The sequence below is a fragment of the Spinacia oleracea genome, chromosome 1 (assembly GCF_020520425.1).
Source record: "Spinacia oleracea cultivar Varoflay chromosome 1, BTI_SOV_V1, whole genome shotgun sequence".
Taxonomy (NCBI): domain Eukaryota; kingdom Viridiplantae; phylum Streptophyta; class Magnoliopsida; order Caryophyllales; family Amaranthaceae; genus Spinacia; species Spinacia oleracea.
The window spans coordinates 73,885,067-73,892,080 of record NC_079487.1 but is presented as its reverse complement, the minus strand read 5'-3'; positions in this window follow the sequence as shown (position 1 = coordinate 73,892,080).

The following is a 7,014-nucleotide window of genomic DNA, read 5'->3' as shown; positions in this document are numbered from 1 at the left end:
TTCTGACAATATTTCCGATTCCGGCAATATTTCCATTTCCAATAATATTTTCCGATACGTACCATGTTTCCGTTTCCGGCAACATCTACGACTTGGATAATATTTATATTTCCGATACGATCCATATTTCCGTTTCCGGCAATATCATCGTTTCCGGAGTATTCATTTCTTGCCTTTGACGATCTCAGCTCCCACTGAAACCAAGATCCGTCGATTCCGAATATCCATAGATGGAGTATTTAATGACATTAAATACTTGATCCGTTTACGTACTATTTGTGTGACCCTACGGGTTCAGTCAAGAGTAAGCTGTGGATTAATATCATTAATTCCACTTGAACTGAAGCGGCCTCTAGCTAGGCATTCAGCTCACTTGATCTCACTGAATTATTAACTTGTCAATTAATACTGAACCGCATTTATTTAGACTTAACATTAAATGCATACTTGGACCAAGGGCATTATTTCCTTCAGTTACATGCCAATGGTGTGACCTTATAGGTTCAGTCAAGAGTAAGTTGTGAGCCTAATATAGATTAGAACTCACTGATCAGAAGCATTGCTCCAGCTAGCTATTCCGATCACTTGATCTCACTAAATTAATTGTTCGTAATTAATCTGAACCTTGGTATTAGACAAATGCACCTTGGGTGAAGGACATATTTCCTTCATCTAATTGACGAGAAAAGAGGGGAAACAATTATGTTTGATGATCCTCGTTCTGGTGGTGACCTTGGCTACCGTGCATTACGCCATGTGGCAACTCCTGTAGACCGCATATATATACATATATATATATATATATATATATATATATATATATATATATATATATACATATATATATATACATATATATATATATATATATACACTTTCTTAGGTAAGAACACTTCTTACGGTAAGAACACTTTTACACTCTCCATGTTCTATATTTGTTCAAACATGTTCAAAATTTGTTCAACCATGTTCAAAATTTGTTCAACCATGTACTAAATTTGTTCGCTCTTGTTCTAAATTTATTCAACGATGTTTTAAATTTGTTCAAGCATGTTCTAAATTTATTCAATTATGTTTTAAATTTAGAATATGAGAACCTAGTCAACACATATACATATATACATGTTCTAAAATTTCAAGCTCATGTCCTAATTAATTCAAGTATGTTCTAAAATTATTAAACATGTTATAAATTTATTCAACAATGTTTTAAATTTATTTAAGCATGTTCTAAATCCATTCAAACATGTTCTAAATTTATATAACGATGTTCTAAATTAATTCAAGTATGTTCTAAAATTATTAATCATGTTATAAATTTATTCAACCATGTTTAAATTTATTTAAGCATGTTCAAAATCCAATCAAACATGTTCTAAATTTATATAACGATGTTCTAAATTTATTCAAGCATGTTCTAAAACCATTCAAGCATGTTCTAAATTTATTCAAGCATTAGCTTGTTTCTAAATTTAGTCAACACTTCGAGGATTTGAAGTCATAAACGCAATCAAGTCAGCTATAGAAAAGGAGTTCCATGGTGTGGTTTCTTGTACTGATATTTTAGCTTTGGCTTCTCGAGATGCAATTATAACGGTATACATATTGTTATATTTATATAATTTTAAAGAAATTATTAATTAGTCCAAGTATATAAAACTGAATATATAATTGTGAATTGCTGCGAGCGACGAACTGAGAGCGGCGCTGGCAACATTGAAATTCCAATTTCGTATTCGAAGAATCGATTAGAATCGATTTTATTTTGGAATTGAGAAATCGATTGAAATTGATTTTCAAAATCGATTTTAACGAAGAATCGAATGAGAGTTGCTGAATTGAAATTGTGTTTACCTGATTTGTGAAACACAACCCCCGCCACCACCATTTATAGTTCGTTTTCAGGTTCGGCGACCGGCGATTTTGTTCAAACACCGGTGATTTTGTTTGAGTAACAGCGAGCGTCGGCCGGCGAGCAGGGAGAAGGAATCACCGCGAGGAGGATGTCGTTGGATGGTGGTGGTGGTGGCTACGAGCGATGGTCGGATGTGTGTTCGAAAAGGGGAGAGAGAGAGAGAGGAATTGAAGAGAGAGAACAACCGCCGCCACAACCGCGAGATACGAGCGGCGATCGGCGACCGGCGAGCAACGACGGCAGCAATCGACGATCAGATGTTGGTGGTGTTTGAAAGAGATAGAGGGAGATGAACTAAAGAGAGAGAGGGGGGGAAATAATGAAAAAAAATGTTTTTAATCCCAACCGTAAATTATTTAAAGGTCCAGATTTGTTAAAATCGATTCATTTTGAGCGGTCAGATAAGAAACAATCCAACGGTCTAAAAAGTGTTATTATCGTAAGAAGTGTTCTCACCGTAAGAAGTGTTCTTACGGGAGTCTTTCTCTCTCTCTCTCTCTCTCTCTCACTATATATATATATATACATATATATATATATATATACATATATATATATATATATATATATATATATATATATATACATATGTATATATATATATATGACCCAGTCTGGCCACGAATTAGTTGAATGCTACCGTAGCTATCAGAGCCGGCTAAAGCATGCCGTTGCCAATGGTAAATTGGTTGTTTATTTGGCTGAAGCCAACAAGGAAGTGGATTCTTGTGGAATTGCGATGGCTAAGCTGGAGATAGATCTTATTGTGGCCAAGAATTATAAGAAGGCTCTTGAGGAGCTCCCGGCTAAACATGAGTTTGAAAAGAAGAAGACCGGAGAGTTGGAGGGTGAGGTTAAGGCTCTAAAGGCTGCATTGAAGAAGGCTAAGGAAGCTCGTAAGGAGGTCGCTAAATCTGTTGTCGTCAAGTTTTTACAGTCTGACTTCTACTACACTGAGGTGGAGAATCTTACAATTGTGATTGGACGGCTGCACAGCTCTGCATCGTTCGTGAACAAGGAGCAATGGCGTAAGGTTGAAGATGCTTACGAAGAGAAAGAGTCGCATCTGAATCCAACTGGCTTTGAGACTCAAACCTTTACTGATATGGTAATTCAAAAAGATGATTCTCAAGAGTATCTGAATTACGATGTGCCTGAGTCGACCTATTGGGATCCAGCAAGCCAATCTGATTGACGATCTTGGCAGTCATCACCAGCATCCTCATGTGTTTCTTCAAATGCGACTCGTACTTGCTGATCTTTGTTGTCCTTTTTTGCCGTTGGCGGGATTTTAAAATGTCTCTTGTTGTGTTAAGATGTTTTCGGCACGTATTATATTTATATTTTGGAACTTTTGTTATTTTGTGGTGAGGCCGATTGTTGTCCCCATGATCCTGTGTCTTGTTAACAGTTACTCCCTCCACATTATTTAGGGTGGTGGGTGTCATTTATCATGGTGTAGTTCATTTATACTATTAAACTTGTTGTTTAAGCTTATCACTTATTTTCACTGTTTGGACTATTGGTTTGGCTGACTCGCTGTTTGTAAGTTTATTTATTATTTATTTCACTGATATTCGTACTTGATATTTAAGCTTATCGCTTATTTTTGCTTGTTTTTGTCTGACTGGATGACGTTGTCAGTACTTATGCTATTAGGGCTTTTGTACCACCTGATGCTTGGTTGGATTAACAATTTAGTCGTGCCAGGAGTATATATGACGTTTAGGCTTTTACACGAATTAAATGGATGACTTAACGACTGAGTCGTGCCAGGAGTACTTATGTCGTCTAGACTTTTGTATAAGTTAGATGATGTCTGGCTTAACGACTGAGTCGTGCCAGGAGTACTTATGTTGTCGAGGCTTTTGTACAAGTCAAATGTTGGTTGGCTTAATGACTGAGTCATGCCATGAGTACTTATGTCGTCTAGGCTTTTATACAAGGTAGATGATGGTTGGCTTAACGATTGAGTCGTGCCAGGAGTACTTATGCCGTCTAGGCTTTTGTACAAGTTAGATGGTGGTTGGCTTAACGACTGAGTCATGCCAGGAGTACTTATGTCGTCTAGGCTTTTGTACATTTGAAAGACTTCGTTTTTTCTTGCTATTTTAGTTCTCCTACACTTTAATTTAAATAACAAAGCATACGGCACTATTGCCCCAGAATACATTGAACACACTTACACATAGAATTTTCTGAGGGTGTCAGCGTTCCAAGAAAATTTTAGTTGAGTGCCATCCATTTGCATCAGTTTGTAGGCCCCTGGCACTATCTCTTCCCATATTTGATATGGTGTTTCCCAGTTTGCCGTTAGTTTTCCTTGAGCTTGAGCCTTGCCGGTTGTTTTCATCCTCTATAAGATAAGATATCCTACTTCCAGAAGTCTGTGTCGCACTCTTTTGTTGTATGCTCGACTCATCCAGTTTTTGTAGGCAGCTGACCTTATACCTACCCTCAATCGTACCTCTGGCAGAAAATATAGTTGGTGCCGTAAGAGGCTATCATTGTTTTCCTCATTATAATGCTGGATTCGGAAGGTTGGCAGAGCCACTTCTACAGGTATGACTGCCTCTGATCCGAAGCATAACCTAAACGGGCTTTCTCCTGTTCCTTCCTTTATTATTGTTATGTTTCCCCAAAATACTTCCGGGACGATATCTGCCCATTTGCCCTTGTCTTTGTCTAGTTTTTTCTTCAAGGCATTGAGTATTTTATTGTTAGCCGCTTCGGCTTGGCCTTTGCTTTGAGGATGACAGACCTAGGAGTATGCGAATTTAATCATATACATTCCGAGGAATGCTTGCATGGGTGCACAATCGAATTGAATCCCGTGATCGAAGACAATTGTAGTCGGCAGACCGACTCGGGTGATGATATTATTCCAGATGAACCTTCGTGCCTGGTTGTCGTTATCTTCTCTAGCGGTTCGGCTTTAATCCACTTTGTGAAGTAGTCAACCGCCACAATGAGGAACTTTCTGCCTCCTGAGGTGGTTGTGAATGGACCTATGATATCAATCTCCCATTGGGCGAAGGGTACTGGGTTGAGTATGGGATCAGGTCGTTTGATGGAATTTTTATGACAGGGGAGAACATCTCACACTTCTCACACTTCTGTACATAGTTTTGTGCATCTTCTAGCATTGGCAGCCAATAATACCCTTGCCTCTTACAGATCAACGATAGTATTTTTCCCCCGAAGTGGTTCCCGCATGATCCCTCGTGCATTTCCTCAATGAGCCTTTCGGACTCATACGCTGACAAGAATCTTAATAAGGGCAGGCTGAAAGATCTCTTGTATAAATGGCCCCTAAAGATAATGTACCAGGATCCGTCTCTCTTTATCTTCTTCGTTTCCATTGGGTCTTCTAGAAGAATTTGTGTTGCCTTGTAAGCCCACATATCATCGTACCATTCTTTCTCGGGTGCGATGACCATGACTTCTTTCCCTTTCTCCTTTGTGCTCTATATTTTCAATACTTCGATCATGACCGACCTTTTTAGGTCGATTGCCTTTGACTTGCCAGTTTTGCGAGTGTGTCTGCCATTGTATTCTCTGCTCGTGGGACCAATCTTATCTCAAATCTTTCTAGCTGTGCTGATACCTGCCTTATCTTCTTCAAGTATTTCTTTATTGTTAGATCCTTTGTCTCATATTCAACCGAAAATTGGTTAATCACCAATTGTGAGTCGGTTATCAGTATTAACCTTTTAGCGTGGGCTGACTGGCATATTTGAACATCGTCAATGGCTGCCTCATACTCTGCTTCATTGTTTGATGTCGAAAATTCAAATTTTATTGCATATTCAAATAATTCCCCTTCCAGTGATTTCATCACAATGCCGGCACCAGAGCCTGCCTATGCGGCAGATCCGTCTACTGCGACTTCCCATATTCCCGGCTCGGCCTCCTCGTCCTGATAGGACACTTATACTATAAAATCAGACAGTGCTTGCGCCTTTATCGTTGTCCTTGGTTTGAACTCCAGATCATATTCCGATAATTCGATCGCCCACCTTAGTAATCTGCCGGATGTATCTATTTTGTTAACTGCCTTTTCTAAGGGGTAATTGGTTAAGACCTCTATAGTATGTGCGTCAAAGTACGGTTGTAACTTTCTTGCCGACACCAGGACGGCATATGCCAACTTCTCTATCAGGGATACTCTTCTCTGCTCCGTTTAATATGTGACTAACAAAATACACCGGTTGTTGAGCCTTCTCCGTTCCCACAATTAACATGGATGCGACTGTCTTCAGATATGCGGAGATATATAGCTGCAGTTTATCACCTTCTTCAGGCCTAGCTATAGTCGGAAGTTTCTTTAGGTGTTCTTTCATTGATTTGAACGCTTTTGACTCTTCCTCTCCCCACTTGAACCTTATGTTCTACTTTAGTGTGTTAAAAAACGGTATTGCCTTATCTCCAGACTTACTGATGAATCTAGTAAGCGCGGCTATTCTTCCAGTCAGCTTCTGGATATCTTTGATTCTCTTTAGTTAAGGCAGGTTGAGGATTGCCTCGACCTTCTCGGGATTCGCGTCAATGCCTCTTTCACTGACGAGAAAACTAGAATTTCCAGGACTTCACCCAAAAGACACACTTCTTTGGGTTAGCTTCATCTTATATTTTTGCAAGTTGGCGAAGGTGTTAGGTTATGATACATATGAACAACATAAATCATGCGGAAAAACCTTAATGCCAGGAATCATATTAATTGCACATAATCATATAATTAGTCTAGGATGCATACACTTTGTAGCGTGCCCTCCCTAGCTGCGCCCGAACCGAACAAGAACAAGTCTTTAGGACTCGAAGTGTCGTCCCTCCGTAGAAAGTCCACAGCACGTCCGGATCCGCCTTAAGATTGACCAACTAGAATCGCCCTTAAGGTACTACTTATTTTCGGCTAAATAGGGCAAGTGTTTTAGCTGATTTTTCTGCTTAAAAATCCTAGCTTTGAATACTTGAAAACTTGTATATAAATTTGTGAACCTAGACACATATTTATAGAGTCATGGAAAGGGATTTAGAATCCTATTAGAATACCAATTAGTTTAATTAGAATCCCTTTAGAACTCTATTAAATAAATTCT